We start from the raw sequence: 17,007 nt of genomic DNA on the forward strand, positions 1-17,007 counted from the left end.
AGGACATTGATTTCCTTGTATATTTCCTCTTTCAGATCCTGTATACTTTTCCTCATTTCATCATGATGTCTAGCTGAGTTTTCTTGTATCTCATTCAGTTTCCTTAGAATTATCACTCGAAATTCCTTGTCAGTTATTTCAAGGGCTTCTTGTTCTATAGGATCTAGAGTATGAGATTTATTAACTTTTGGTGGTGTACTTTCTTGATTTTTTGTATTTCTGGTGTCTTTTTTTTGGTGTTTATTCATTGTGGCAGGGGGTTTCACAGTCCACCGGTTTAAGACTAATGACTAACTAGGATGTTGCTGTGGTTGCCAATTTGGTATGGCTCCCGCCGTGACTGCTCAGTTGGCCTCTAGTGTCTTGTGTGTGTGGTTGCCTCGGGTCTTGGGCTTCTCCGGGGATCCACCTTTCTGGTCAGCTTGTACTCTGCTGGGCTGGTGGATCACGTACCACAGGGTGTGTGATCTCTGTTGAGCTTTCACTTTCTGTACAGGACTTCTCCCCGTTCCGTGTGCTCTGGCCCAGGCTGTTAGATCGTGCAGTGGCGACCCCACCGGGTGTATGGTTTCTGTCGAGTCTCCGCCTCCCTGGCCGCACGTCTCCCCCCTCTGTGCACACTGTGCTGGGTTGGGGCGTGTCTTCTGCACCCCTCGTCTATCAGCTGGGCCTTCAAGACCCTGCTCAGCACCGCCTCGCCCAGGAAGTCTACCAGGTTTCTGCTAGGCACAGACGACCGGTCTCTCTGGGTGCCTTTGTAGCACTGTGTAGATCTTTCTCGGGTCTTGTTCACCTTTGTATCCCCCCGGTATAATCCGAGTCTAGTGCCCGCCTGCAGCCTGCTCTCCGGCATTTTCAAGCGGACCTGGGAACTCTCCTACCACACTATTCCCAACCAGAAATTCGTTAGGCTTTTTTCCAAACTGGTGGTCGCAGAGATGGTATCTGCCTCCCAGTAACAGGAAGTTTACCGGGGCCGGAGTCCAGGGTGTGGTGGAGTGACAGTCGGCCCGCCCGTACTTCCTAGCCCTCCCAAAACTGGTCGGGACGCCCCACACCCCCAGCCCTGCCAGAGAACCGCGGAGGGAGTGGGAGAGGAGGTCGGCCCGCAGGGTCCGGAAAGCCCCGCGCCAGGCCAAGCAAATGGGCTCAGTGATGGCCGAGCAGGGCGGAGCTGCCCGCACCTGGGAAAATGGAGGCAGCACCGGGGCAGTAAGTGGCCTGGTGGTGCAGGCGGGGAGCCGCGTGGGCATCCACCCCCCGAACAGAGCTGTGCCAGGGATCACTCACAGTGCTGTGCCAGGTCGGGCGCTCGCTCTGTCTCTGGTTTGTTCCACACAAACATATTTATAACAGAATAGGAAAGAAATAAGATTACCGTTCTCATTTCTGTAATTAGTCATGCAGTTGTTGCTGGTATTTATAATTACTTTTTCTGCTACCCGTTCTGTATTCCCTTTGCCTTCAGCAAGCACCTCAGCTGGTCATGGTTCTGTACCTGATGGAGTGGCACAAACCTGCATTCTTGAAGGGCCGAGGCCATCAGTATTCCTGTCTGGATTGGGTCATTGTAGCTTTCCATTGACCTTAATTACAGGGCTTGGTAAAAGGGATGCCCTAAGGGACCTCCTGTATTTCAGATTTAATCTTTCTTACATCCATGGTGGAGCAGTAGTACAACTTTCCCTTGGCAGTCCTGATCAACCACGCCAGCCAACACCATAACTCCCTTTTTAGCCTGTTGACTCACAGGTATGAGGAGCCCAAAGTATCTTGGTGGCAGTCGTAACTTCAAGTTCAATGGAATCCCTGTTGTGGCTCCTGGTGGAAACATTCCTTGCTCTGGATCTAATACCTGTAGGTTAGCAGAGCATAAAGTCATGGGAACAGGGAGCAAAAATTTTGCTACTGGTTTACTAAGAATAGGTGTCATTTCTATTTCCGCCTTTTGACCCTGAACCTGTAAATCTGGCCATTGGAGAAATAGCACCATATTTTGGATGCTGAGTCAGAGCATATACAGCCTTCTGGAGAACCTTGCCCCAGCTCTACAAGGTATTCCCACCTAGCTGGCTTTGTAACTGAATCTTCAAAAGGCTTATGCCACTCTTCTATTAAACCGGCTGCTTCAGGACAGTAGGTAACATGGTAAGACCAGTGATTTACATAAGCATGGGCCCACTGCCACACTTCTTTTGTGTGAAGTGAGTTCCTTGATCAAGCAATACCGTGTGTAATAGCATAACTGAATAAGGTGTATTCTGTAAGTCCATGGATGTAAAGAAGTAAATTTTTTTTATTCTAGTTAGGACAAAATATTGCCCCTTCCATGATAGAAGTGATCCAATGTAATCAACCTTCCCCAGGTAGCTGGCTATCATCCAAAGGAGTAGTGCCATATTGGGGACTCAGTGTTGGTCTCTGCTGGTGGCAGATTGGGCATTCAGCAGTGGCCATAACCAGATTAACTTTGATTAGTGGAAGTCCCTGTTGCTGATCCCATGCATGACCTCCATCCCCTGCCATCATGGCTACTTTGCTCATGAGCCCTTTGGTCAATGACAGAGGTGGCTGGGGAAAGAGGCTGACAGGTGTTCATAAAATGAGTCATTCTGTCCACTTTAATATCAAAATCCTCTTCTGCTGAGGCCGCCCTTTGGTGAGAATTCATATGGGACATAAATATCTTCATAGTTTTTATTCATTTCGAGGCGTCTATCCACATACCTCTTCCCTAGATTTTTTTTTACCACCAATTTTCAATCATGTTCCTTCCAATTTCATAACCATCCAGCCAAACCATTGACTACAGCCCATGAAATGGTATGTAATCTCACATCTGGCCATTTTTCCTTCCAAGCAAAGTGCACAGGCAGGTGCACTGCCTGAAGTTCTGTCCACGGGAAGGATTTCCCTTCACCTCTGTCCTTCAGAGATGTCCCAGAGAGGGGCTATAGGACTGTAGCTGTCCACTTCTAGTGGTGCACACATATTGTGCAGAACCATTTGTAAACCAGACCAGACTCTTCTCTTTCTCTGTCAACCAACTGATTGGAGGAAACTCTCCGTGAACATAGGTGCAGCCTGGGAGAGAAAATGCAGTATAACTGGAGTGAGAACCACGGGGATTTGGGCCCCTTCTTCATGTAACTTACTTGTGCCTTCAGATCTTGATTGGGCCAGATCACCTGAATATCACTTCCCTTTGATTATGGAGTGTTGCTGTGCATGCTTGGTAGTCCAGATAACATCCAATTCATGATAAACAGCTCAGGTCTCATGGTTATTTGGTGGTCCATGGTCAAACACTCAGTTTCTACTAAGGCCAAGTAACAGGCCAAGAGCTGTATCTCAAAAGGTGAGGAGTTATCTGTGGATGATGGAAGACTCTTGCTCTGTAATCCTAAAGGCCTGTCCTGTAATTCACCTACAAGGGCCTGCAACAGATCCAAACACCATCCCTATCTGCCACTGACACTTCAAGCATCTTTGGATCTGTTGGATCATTTGACGCGAGTGACAAAGCAGCTTGCACAGCGGCTTGCATCTGTTGCAGAGCCTTCTCTTGTTCTGGGCCCCACTCAAAAATATCAGACTCAAATGAAGAATTTGTTGTCCCTGAAATCCAATGAGGTCCAATAGACACTGTGCCTCTTTCTTGGTTGTAGGAGGGGCCAGATGCAACAACTTATTTGTCACCGTCCCACACCATTGGACCTTTGGAAATTTCACTGATGTAGAGGCCCCTGAAATTTTACCTCAATTTATTTCCCTCCCTCTGGCACGCAAATGTCTTACCAATAAGTCTAGAGTCATAGCTACTTCTCATTCACTAAGATCAACCAGCATAATGTCTTCAATGCAATGAACCCATGTGATATCCTGTGGAAGGCAAAGACAGTCAAGATCCCTGTGAACAAAATTATGACATAGGGGTGGAGAATTTATATTTCCCTGATGTAGAATAGTGAAGGTGTATTGCTGGCCTCATCAGCTGATAGCAAACTGCTTCTGGTGGGCCTTATGAAAAGGTATGAAGTAAAAAGGCATTTTTCAGATCGATAGCTGCACACCAGGTACCAGGGAATGTGTTAATTTGCTTAGTAATGAAACTACATCTGGTATAGCAGCTGCAACTGGAGTCATTACTTGGTTGAGCTTAGGATAATCCACTGTCATTCTTCAAGTTCCATCTGTCTTTTGCACAGGCTACACAGGAGAATTAAGTGGGGAAGTGGTGGCAATCATCCCCCCTGCATCTTTCAAGCCCTTGTTAGTGGCATTAATTTCTGCAATCCTTTCAGGAATGCACTATGACTTTTTATTCACTATTTTCCTGAGTAGAGACAGTTCTAACGACTTCCATTTGGCATTTCCCACCAAGATAGCCCTCACTCCACAGGTCAGGGAACCAATGTAAGGATTCTGCCACCTGCTAAGTGTGACTACTCCAATTATGCATTCTGGAATTGGGGGAATAACCACAGGGTATATTTGGAGACACACTGGGCCCACTGTGAGACAGACCTGAGCTAAAACGCTATTGACCACCTGACCTCCATAAGCCCCTACTCTGACTGGAGGATCACAGTGATCCTCCTAGTATTAGTTCACAGCCACTGTCTAGTAGTCCCCCAAAAGTCTGATTATTGCCTTTTTCCCAAATGCACAGTTACCCTCATAAAAGGTCATAGGTACATTTGGGAAAGACTAGGAGAAAGATAAACAGTATAAATTTTGGTAGTATGCCAAGGTCCTTCTTCAAGGGGAGCTGGCCTTCTCTTTATTTATTCAAGGGGTTCTGTGTGTATAAACTGGCTCAAGTCTGGGAATTGATTGAGTGTCTGTGACTCTGTTTTTACGATCTGAGTTACACTTTGGTTCACCTGACATAGAGCTTTTCTGCTTATACAGATCAAGTAAGAATTTAGCAGGAACACCAGGATTAGCTAGTCAACATCGTGGGTCTGATCAAGTCAGACTCTTCTGATCGCTGCTTTAACTCTGCTGTCCATTATGTTAACTACACTCACCTTGCCTTTCGCAGTTGAGTGCCACCATTTGGCTTCTGCCACTCTGGGGTCTAATCAGTCCCATTACATTTAGGTTTTCCAGTTGAGTGGCTGAGGTTTCCATTGCAGGGTCTGGCCTACAGAGAAGAGTGATCATGGAGCTCCTCAAGGATGCTGGGTCTCCTCTCACGAATTTATTTGAAGCTATTACCTTTTTCTCAGGCAATGGAGAGTTATTCCCCTCAGACGGTGGTGAAAAGGCTGATACAACTGTGGGTGAGAAAGCCAGTTCCACTGGAGATAGGGAGACTGATCCCATTGGGGTAGGGAGAACTCTTTTACTGTCAAAGAAGACTTGTCATACTGTAAGGACTCAATGTCCCCAGGTTCATCAGGGTCTTTCCATATGTTCCATCCCAATTTAACAAAATGTCATTCTTTCTCAATCAATGCCCTCACTTTAACAGTAGACACCCTGTGAGGCAGAGAGACAACCTGCATCATAATCTAGCCAATTGCAGGATGTGGTTCTTAGTTTTACTTTCAGCAATTTCAGCTCTGTTGCCACAGGTTGTAAGGCTCTCCTTCAGAGCACACCTAGAAGCTCTTAGGTCATTTATGGAATGCTTCAGCTAGGTATTTGGATACCTGAGCTTGTCCTTTTCTTTCACCACTTTGTCAAGTGATATCAGAAACAACCAACCAACATCGTATGCTCCTTACTTTAAAAAAAATGTTTGAAAGTATGATATACAGTTTCTTAGCTCCTAGCTTCTTATGAGCAATACACTATGAGTACCCAATGCAGATATTTTGCACATCTCTATTGACAGTTTATACTTTAGACTATCAGTTCTCTCTTTACTACTAGGAAGAGAGTCATTATTGTCTTTAAATCTATATCAGATTTGAATGCCAATTCCAGAAACTCCAGACCCAATTCAGAAAACTCATCCGTAAAATTTGGTTCCTCTAAAAACCTTGTCTGTAACAAAATCTGTATTAATAAGATTAATACAGATAATTAGAAAATAATTAGAGAAACAACCAGTAGAATACACACACACACACACAAACACACACACACACGCACGCACACACACAGATTATCCCCATCTTATGATGATTTCACCTATGATTTTTTGACTTTATAATGGTGCAAAAGTGATACACTTTCAGTATAATATTCATGAGATATTGAATACTTTATTATAAAATACGTTGTGTGTTAGGTAATTTTGCTTAACCGTAGGCTAATATAAGTGTTCTGAGTATGTTTAAGATAGTCTAGGCCAAACTATGTTCAATAGGTTAGGTATATTAAATGTATTTTTGACTGATGTAATTTTCAACTTACAATGGGTTTATTGGGACCTAACCCCATCATAAGTCAAAGAGCATTGGGGGATGGGACAGGGGGGAAAGATTTATTATGGGAATTGTCTCATTATGAGAATTGGCTCACAACATTATGGAAGCTGAGAAGTTCTACCATCTGTCATCTGCAAGCTGGAGCACCAGGAAGGCTGGTGATGTAATTCAGTCTGAGTCCAAAGGCCTGAGAATTGGGGCAGGGCTGATGGTGTAAGTCCCTGTCTGAGTACAAAGTATTGAGAAGCAGGTGTTCCAATCTCCCAGGGCAGGAAAACATAAATATCCCAACTTAAACAGAGTGAATCACCCTTCCTCCTCCTTTTTGTTTTATTTAGGCCCTCCACAAATTGAATGGTGCCTGCACACACTGATGAAGGTAATCTTCTTTACTCAATATACTGATCCTAATGCTAATCTTTTCCCAAAAAAAAAAAATCCTCACAGGCACATTAAGGATTAATTTTTAACTAGCTATCTGGCCATCCCTTAGTCCAGTGAAGTTGATCCATAGAATTAGCCATCCCTTTTGTCTATGTAGATGTAGATGTGAGTATTTCCATGACTCATATACAGTATCTTTCACTTGCTTCTTTATTGATCTATAGTCTGTTTTCTGACTATACAAAACTAAATCCTTTTTTGTCTTACCATGCATTAAGGATAAGATGAATGAATTAATATAGCTCAACAGAAGTTACACTTAAATCTACACATATTTGTACAAACATTCAAAGAGGAGAAAACATGCTGAAAATTCAACCAGAGTCATCTTTCCACATAAGGCATAATTCTTCCTATTTCTTTGGATCTTTCTTCAATGGGATTGAATGTTATATGTCTTCTAACCCCCCTAAATCCTGTTCCTCAGCAAAACTTATGTCCTTTGTTCCTTTGTTCCATCTCTCAGGCTCCAACTAGCCTAGTAATAAAATAGCCTTACGATATTAATAACTGATAATGATTAAATATTTTTTCAAACAGTATTTTCCATTTTTAATAGATATCAATGTATTAATTAATGAGATGAGTAATATAACTGGGTAATTAGGAAAGACATTGGGGCATGAAGATCATTAATTCCTTTTCAATTACTCGCATACTCCCAATATCAGTTTATTGACCTTCTCAAAGGACTATCTTTTGGTCTTACTGGGTTTTTTTGTATTGCTTTTCTATTTTCTCTTTTACTGACATCTTCTCTGCTCTTTAAATGGAGGTGGATTCCTCTACCTACATTTAAGTGAAGCCTTGCACTGGCAATTCAATAATTGTCTTAAATTACCCTGTCCTTCAATCCTGTTTAAGTCTATAGCTCATACTTCCACCACAAATACCTCTTCACCAGACCACCATCTGATATAAAATATAAATACAAATATGAATGTGCATGTATGGGTAAAACTGCATCTAAGCAAATAAGTTTTTCAGCCTCAAGTCCCTTTCAATCTGTTTTATTTACCTTTTCCCCTAATCTTATCTCACCGTTCAGACAGCCAACAAAATTTCAAATTACAGTGAGGCCTTTTCGAGGTCAAGTTGTCCATCATTTCAAATTTAACTGCAGGTCTCTTTCCCTTAAAGGAAAAGGAACAAAAGATGTCAACTTCAGGTTATTGCTCAGCAGCTTTTTAAAAACAAACATTAATTACATATCTCTTATGTGTCAGGCACTGTCTAATAATATGCATTATTTCCTCAAGTGTTCACAACTTTGGTGGGGGAAAATTGAGTCATCAGGACCCATTTTTCTTTGTCAAGGCACTTTGTGATCTCTGACTAATAGAAAAGAAAAAGACCAATGTGCCTAGAAATAACTTGGGAGGTTTTATTTTCTTTGAATAGCTGAAGAACTGCATGGGAGGCTTTGATTTTAATAAGACCACAAAAAAAAAACTTTCCTGTAGCACAGCACTATTCAGCTCTTTTCTTCACTTTCAGCCACTTGCCTAGACTACTTTACAACCACCCAAAATATTTGACAGGGGCTTAAGAGATTACTCCAGGAGAGACAGGCTAAATCACCTGCCAATGCTCTAATTGTCTATTACTGAAAAGATGCTGGATCATGTCCTGGTGATTCTTTAACATCTTGTGACACTCTGCTTTGCAAGACATCTTTGACCTAGTGTCCCTCCTCAAACCCATTCTGACGTGGTACAAACATCCAGAATCACTAGATCCTACTTACCAAATATGTGAGAGGTGGAGAATTTTAAGACCATATAGGAGTAGAGGTTACCAACAAGAGGCCTTTATTGAATGGATAAAGAAAAGCAGAGAAATATACTATTGCTCAAATCAAAGGCAGGAAGCTGAAATGTTGCCTAAAACTGAAACAGCAAAGATTTCAGACCCTCCCTAATTAAATGGGGAGCATAGAATACACCCTCAATTCTGATGCAGGCCCTTGATACCTACTTCAACTACTTATTCTATGACTGTAAATGCTTATTATAATGGTAAAAATTCACATGATTTATATCTAAATAATCAAGTGGAATTTTGGCCTGAAGAATGAACGCTCCATTTCTGTACAAGGGTTTTGTGCTCAGTGGATACTTCCATTCAGGCTGAGTTTCATTCTGGGTTTAAGGCTGGCCCTGAATAAATTTTTTATTAATGAATTTTTTTCTTTATTCCAAGTGCAAACATTAGAATTCTTGCTCAAACGTTTGCTATCTTTCTCTAGTAAGAATGACTATATCGTCTAGTTTAAAATTCTCATTTCGCTTAATTAAAAAAAAGAAGAGGAAAGACCCAAATAACAAAAATGAAAAATGAAAAAGGAGACATTAAAACCAATAACACAGAAATACAAAGAATCATTAGAAACCATTATGAACAACTTTACACCAACAAATCTGAAAAGTTGGAGGAAATGAATAAATTTCTGGATGCATACGAAGTACCAAGACTGCAAGACTGAACCAAGAAGACATATATAACTTCAATAGATCAATAATGAGCAATGAAATTGAAGCAGTAATCAGCAGTCTCCCAACAAAAAGCCCAGGACCAGACAGCTTCATTGTTGAATTCTACCAAACCTTTAAAGAGGAGTTAATGCCAACTTCCTTTCCAAAATACTGAAATAGGGGCCTTTCTCCCAAACTCATTCTATGAGTCCAGCATCACCCTGATATCAAAACCAGACAAAGATGCAATAAAAAAAGAAAACTACAAGCCAATATCCTTTATGAACATAGATACAAAAATCTTCAAGAAAATATTAGCAAACAGATGAAAAATATACATCAGGAATGCAAGGATGGTTCAACATATGCAAATCATTAAATGTTATACATCACATCAACACAATCAAGGATAAAAACCGTGTGATCATCTCAATAGAGGCAGAAAAAGCACTTGACAAAATTCAATATTACTTCATGATAAAAACTCAAATTAGGTATAGAAGGAAAGTATCTCAGCACAATAAAAGCCATATATGGCAAACCCACTGCAACATCATACTGAATGGGAAAAAACTGAAAGCTTTTCCCTGAACAGTAGAAGACAAGGATGTCCTCTCACCACTCCTATTTAATTTAGTATTGGAAGTACTAGCCAGAGCAATCAAGCAAGAGAAAGAAAACAGGGGCACCCAAATTGGAAAAGATGAAGTCTACCTGTTCCTGTTTGCAGATGACATGATCCTATATATAGAAAAACCTAAAGACTCTACTAAAAAACTCCTAGGGCTGATAAATGAATTCAGTAAAGTTGCAGATTACAAACTCAATATACAAAAATCAGCTGCATTTTTATACTCCAACATTGAACTAGCAGAAAAAATAAATCAAAAAAGCAAGCCTATTTACAATTGCCACCCCAAAATAAAACATTTAGGAATAAATTTGACTAAAGAGGTGAAAGATCTCTACGATGAGAACTACAAATCACTGCTAAAGAAATTAAAGAGAAATTAAGAAACAAAAAGATGGAAAGACATTCCATGGATTGGAAGAATTAACATGAAAATGTCCATACTACCCAGAGATCTACAGATTCAATGTGATCCCCATCAAAATACGAATGACATTCTTCACAGAAATAGAAAAAACAATTCCAACATTCATATGGAGCAACAAAAGACCCCAAATAGCCAGAACAATCCTGAGGAAAAAAAAAAGTCAGAGGCATTATACTTCAAATTATACTACAAAGCTATCGTCACCAAAACATCATGAGACTGACATAAAAACAGACACACAGACCAATAGAACAGAATAGAGAATGCAGAAATCAGTCCATGTAATTACAACCAACTGATCTTTGACAAGCCAGAACATACACTAGGGAAAGGACAGCTTCTTCAATAAATGGTGATGGGAAAACTGGATATCTATATACAGAAGAATGAAATTAGACCCGAACCTCTTGCCATATACCAAAATAAACACAAAATGTATTAAAGATTTAAATATAAGAGCTGAAACTATAAAACTTCTTAAAGAAAACATAGGGGAAACACTTCAAGAAGTAGGACTGGAAAAAGACTTTAAGATTAAGACCCCAAAAGCACAGGCAACAAAAGAAAAAATAAAGAAATGGGATTATATCAAACTAAAAAGCTTCTGCACAGCAAAGGAAACAATCAAAAGAGTGAAGAGAGGGGGATGGGGAGAGATTGGACAAGGGGCATAAAGAATAATTATGATTTGTAACAATATATATGCTAGTAATATTGATTGGGTCAGCATATCTCAATGTTGAACCCCAAAAACATGTATAATTAATTTTGATTCAATAATTTTTTTTTTAAAAGAGTGAAGAGACAACCTACAGAATGGGAGAAAATATTTGCAAACTATTTGTCCAACAAGGGATTAATAACCAGAATATACAAAGAACTCAAACAAGTTAACAGTTTAAAAAAATCAGGTTAAAAAATGCACAAGGAGCTGAATAGACACTTCTCAAAAGAAGAAATACAATGGCCGATAGATACATGAAAAAATGTTCAACATCACTAATTATCAGGGAAATGCAAATTAAAACCACATTGATATAGCTTCTCACCCCATTTAGACTGGTTATTATCAAAATGACTGAATGATAAATTCTGGTGCAGATTCAGAGAAAGGGGACCCCTTATACGCTGTTGGTGGAACTGTAAATTCCTGCAGCCATTATGGAAAACAGTATGGTGATTTCTCAAACAACTACAGATAGAACTGCCATACGATCCAGCAATCCCACTACTGGGTATACACCCAAAAGAATGGAAATCATCATGTCAAAGGGAAACCTGCACTCCCATGTTCATCGCAGCTCTATTTACAATAGTGAAGAGTTGAAACCAGCCTAAATGTCCATCAACAGGTGACTGGACAAAGAAAACATGGTGTATATACACAACGGGATACTCTTCAGCCATAAAAAGAGAATGAAATCCTGCCACTCACTGCAACATAGATAAGCTCGGAGAAAATTATGTTAAGTGAAATAAGCCAGGCACAGAAAGAGAAATACTGCATGTCCTCATTCATAAGCCAGAACAAATAAATAAACAAACACATGAATAAGAAACAAAGAAACAAATCACCAACACAATAATATGTTGAACTTTTGTAAGGAAGGAACAGCAGTGTGGTTTCTAAAGGGGGGGAAAGGGGGAGGGGGAGGGGTAAGGGAGAAATTGGTTAATGAACACAAAGAATGAGTACGTTTTGTAATGATGAATATGCTAACTATCCTGATTTGATCATCACGTACTGTACACAAATGCTGATAGTCAACTCTGTACCCCACAGATATGTATAATCAATTATGTTTCAAGAAAAATTAATTTTTTAAAGAAATTTGATCAATTGCAGAGGATTTTTGTGTATTTCTTCCACTTCTTGTGGTATCTTTGAAAACTTTTTTCTCCTTCAGCTTAAGAAATGAGTTTAAAAGGGTTGAGGACATTTCCATGTATCTTTTACTTATATTACACACACGCACTAGGCTGGATATAAAATAACAACCTCTAGCTCTATTTTCCCCTTTCCAGAGCTTTAGAATTGTTTCTTTTGAAAGTCTAGTGGAATTTCTGTTTTATCTAGGGCCAATTTATTGTTGATATTCATTTCAGGATCTGAGTAGGGGAGATAAGTTGTGTTAGATTCAGTGTTCCAGTTAAAGAAAAGTTATAAATAGCAGGTTTTCTGTGTTGTTGAAATTTGTGAACACATTATTTCTGTTCAATTATGGAAAATAATTTTTCAGGCATAAAGTAAAAAAATGTTGTTTACAGTTTGTATTGTTAAAAATATATATAAGCATAGTGATGGAGACTGAAATTTTACTCATGATATAATCAATGATCCTGATGCAATTGACCATTTCCCTAAGATACAGAAAAGAGAAACCTGGATTTCCAATTATTTTTGTCAAATTTTCATTCACTTGATTAAAATAATGTATGTTTAGACATTATTAAGATATTAATAGGATTGCAGTTCTTGCCAGGCTTCCACCTTGACTGAGTAGATGAACAAGACTGTAGTTTCTCTGTCTCTAATAGCAAGAATTTATTGAACACTTGCTAAAGGGTATTGCCGAAGAATACTGTGAATCTCCAGGAGGCCCAGAGGGTCATATTCACTTTTGTATCCCCTGTATTTTGTGCAGTGCCTAACACAAAGTATTACTTAGTGATTTTCTCTTAAGTTGTTTCGGAATAACTGAGAAGATTTCTTCTCTCACAGAGTTTACAATGTCACTGAATGCATTTAATATGTACAAAACAAAGAGTCTGAGAACAATTACATAGGAGAATGTATATCCTAACTGAAGGAAATGAAGTGGCTGACATCAACTATCCTTCTGTAGATCAAGATAAGTCGTATTGTTTCTATTCCTAAATCTGAAACTCTAGAAATATGTCTCTACTTAAGTGCTGTGTGAACAGAAGTAGATTTGAGGGTCAAGACTATAGCAAGGTTTAAAAACTTTCAGGGACCCAAACATGTAATTACTTTTTAGTAAATAAATGTATTGGAAGAGCCAACAGTGGATATGATAAGAGGGAGGAGATAACATTTATTATTGCCCTAGAATAAAACCTGTTAAAAACCAAGGGTTGGTAGCTCATTACCTTTTAAAATTCGTTTTGTTTTGTTTGGGTTTGTTTTGTCTTTGCAAACAAGGAAATATTCACTAAATATCCAGGCTATCAAATTCCAGTGGCACTGAGTATTTCTTAAGAAAGTTGTGTAGATGAAAGGAGACAAGAGCGCTAGGCATTAAAAACCTTGTTATAATGAGGATTTCCAAAAGGACATAATTCTAAATGGTAGCATTAAACAATACACATAAAGCAATCCATATGCACAGAAATTATTTAAGATAAACCTGTGAAAAATCCCTTATAATTACTTGACTTGGTAAAAAATGTATTTTTAAGATTTTTTTAATTATTTAGATTAGGAAATTCACACAAATAACACAGAATTCTAAAGGTCCAGTATCCCTGCTACATTCTAATACCCCAGTAGCCATCTCTTTCTCCAGGTCCTGTTTATCTTTTCAGAAATATTTTATGCATAAACAGGCACATTTATGTGCATATAAATATACAAATATATACACAAATACATATACATTATACACACATATTTTTAAGTTTTCAATTTTTTTTTAAAAAGTTAAATATTGCAAATATTCACAAATTACATAATATAGTAGACAGCCTGCACCTACCCAGATTTTTAAAAGCTTAACATTTTTGTGATGTTTATTTCAAATACAATTTCTTTAAGAAATTAAATGCTGGTGATACAGTTGAATCCACCAACAATCCTGTTTTCTTTTCCTTCCCTGAGGTTAACATTTTCTTGGAATTGATGTATGCACATACCATACAACCTTTCATATTTTTAATATTTTTAAATATTGGTATGAGAAGTGGAATCCTGCCATCATAAAAATAAAAATGTGTTGCATTCATTGAGTGGCCAGGTGGTTGGCAGCAAGAAAATCAACACTGTAGACTGAAAACAGGTGGCCTTTGGTGTGCTATGGTAATGCATTTGGTAGAACTATTGTCTTTGATAACTTGGAATCCTGCTCAATTGCTTAACAATTCTGTCACTGCGCAAGTACCAGATGATTGTGATTCACTGGCTGTCCTTTGCCAATTTTAGCAAAGTAATACCAAAAAGAGATGCATTCAGGTAAGGACTGATTTTTTCAAAGGCCAACTAATAATTTTTTGTCAAATGGAGAAAAGCCTGTGGCATAAATAAAATTAAGGGTACATTGCCTTCCCACCTGTAGATCTAAGGCTGGGGTCTTGAGCTCACAGACCCCTTGAGCCCGTCACAAACCCTTCACATACAGGTGTATGAGCTAGGTAACCAGAAAAAGGTCCTTGGAGCCTTCGTTGAAGGAATAGTAGGCTTTATTCAGCACACACACGTTTAAGAACTAGGCAGTCCAAAGAGAAAACTCAGAAACTCAACTGCTACCAGCTAAGTCCAAAGATAAACTGAGGAGCTGCCAGCAAAGTTAACATGTTCTATTTTTAGATGCAAGCTCTCTTCTGACCAGTAGTTCAGGCCACTGCTCCATAAACTCAAGACACAATAGCAATAAAACTAAAAAGATACATTGGCATGCATGCTCACTAACTCCACCCACACACAACTTGTTTACAAAGGATGTGCTGCACCAACCCCAACCAGACCTGAAGTGAGGGAACCTGATTAAATTATTCTATTTTCCTCACACCACCCAAGCTTATTGTTTTAGATGATCTTAAGACAGTGATCAGTATATTGAGGAAGGGAAATCTAGGTAGAGCAAGTGCCCCTGTGAAGTTTAGGGCTGTGGGAGTTTTCTGCCCGGGCTGGGGGATTTATTTTATCACTGAAATTGTTTAGAATTGCTGGGATATGAAGCAAATAAACAGAAGTCCATCTTTTGATCTGTTATTACTTTCAAATTCTCTACAGACAATGTACACCTTCTGGCCTTTATCCTGGGCAGACTTTCCATTGCCTCCTCTCCTTTGGTACGTTACTAGAACACAGATGTCAGGAAGTAAAAGAGGTGAGGTTTAAGAAAAATATTCATAAAGAATTTTGAATGAGGTTACTAGAACAAGAAATGGGAGGAAAATAAATAGATTAGAAGCCTACAAAACTTTTGAGGAAATTATACTAGCAAAAATTCCAAAAACCTAACTTGCAAAATTCTATGATTGTTTCACCCCTGAAGTCCCCCAAGCATGTTTTATTCTTTAACATCCATTTCAGACGTGGCCCAAGGTGATAATAGACAAAGAAACTCTCAGAGGGCAAGCTGGTGACCATAGAGAAAAGTGCACAAGGAAGTTACTCTGTAAGAGTCGAACCAGATACAGGAAGATGGTTGAAGCAAGGAACTTACTTCTCTGTCAGGGCAAGGAATCTGCAATTACTGACTGCCAATATTTGATGATTTCTATGGGTCACTGTGTGGGGGTTTTATTGAAGTTCTTCCTCATTGATGTATTCTGAGTGTGTCTATGTCTTAGTGTAGGATGGTGGGCTGGCAACAGTTTGTCTTCATAGGTTGCTAGGCCATGAGGAGACATATCCAGACCCAATGGAGACATTACATCTCACCCAGCAATTTTGGATTTAAATTGTTTCCCATAACTGGCTGGGACTTTGTCTTGTGCAGAGAGTATTCTATGGGTGGGAAGAAATGTGTGTGTGCATATTTGGATGACTAGTGGAGAAGACCAAGGCAAACTGCTGATTGTATCCTTAAATACACTGTTTTTCTTTCCAAGGTCATAGCTGCCTGGAAGACTACACTTCCTACATCCAATGTAACTCAGGTTTTAGAATGCTAGCAGAAATAATGTATGAAACTCCCTGTTCACTTTCTTGAAAGGAAATGTCTACCCTATGCCTCTTCTCTTTTCTTTTTCAGCCATCTAGTACGTGGTCTTGCTCATCACTCAGCTTTGATCATGGAGATGAGGACCATGCCCTAGGTTAATGGCAGAATGAAAGACAGAGGGAGCCTGAGTTCCTAGATGACAAATCTGCCCCACCAAACTGTACTGCTTACACAGACTGCTATGTAAGCAAACAATAAAGATTCATATTATTTAAGACACTGAATTTTAAGTTTTTATTGTTACAGTAGCTTGATGTTTACCCCAGCCAGTGTAACATGTGTGGTTCTAGTTCTTTTATTTTAACTGCCCCAGAGTACTCAAATTCATTTATGTGCTTTTTTATTCATGAACATTTACATTTATAGTTATCAGCTCTTTAGGAAAAAGGCAACATTGAATATCTTTCTATATATTTCTTTATACACCTCTGAGAGTTTTCTAAAGCTGTGCTGTCCAACACAGTAGTCTTTAGCCACATGTTATTTAAGTTACTGAAAATTTTAAAAATTAAACATTCACTTCTTAGTCACACTAATCACATTTTAGAACTCATTAAACACATTAGTCACTTTCTGTGTTGTAACTATTGTGTTGGACAGTACAAATAAAAAACATTTCTATCACCCCAAAACTTGTGGCGAACAGCACTGCTCAAGGACATAAACCTAGTAGTGCAACGTCTAAGTCACAGAATATGCACTTCTTCAGTGTTACTACACAATGCCAAATAACTCACCAACA

At 39.1% G+C, this 17,007-nt stretch overlaps 1 pseudogene; it reads right to left on the minus strand.

Moving 5' to 3' along the window:
- Positions 1-1,916: 1,916 nt before the first annotated feature.
- LOC134381058 (uncharacterized) lies at positions 1,917-5,331 on the minus strand (annotated as a pseudogene).
- Between the last annotated feature and the right edge of the window lie 11,676 nt (positions 5,332-17,007).

The sequence above is a fragment of the Cynocephalus volans genome, chromosome 6, assembly GCF_027409185.1.
Source record: "Cynocephalus volans isolate mCynVol1 chromosome 6, mCynVol1.pri, whole genome shotgun sequence".
In the NCBI taxonomy this organism is placed as follows: Eukaryota; Metazoa; Chordata; class Mammalia; order Dermoptera; family Cynocephalidae; genus Cynocephalus; species Cynocephalus volans.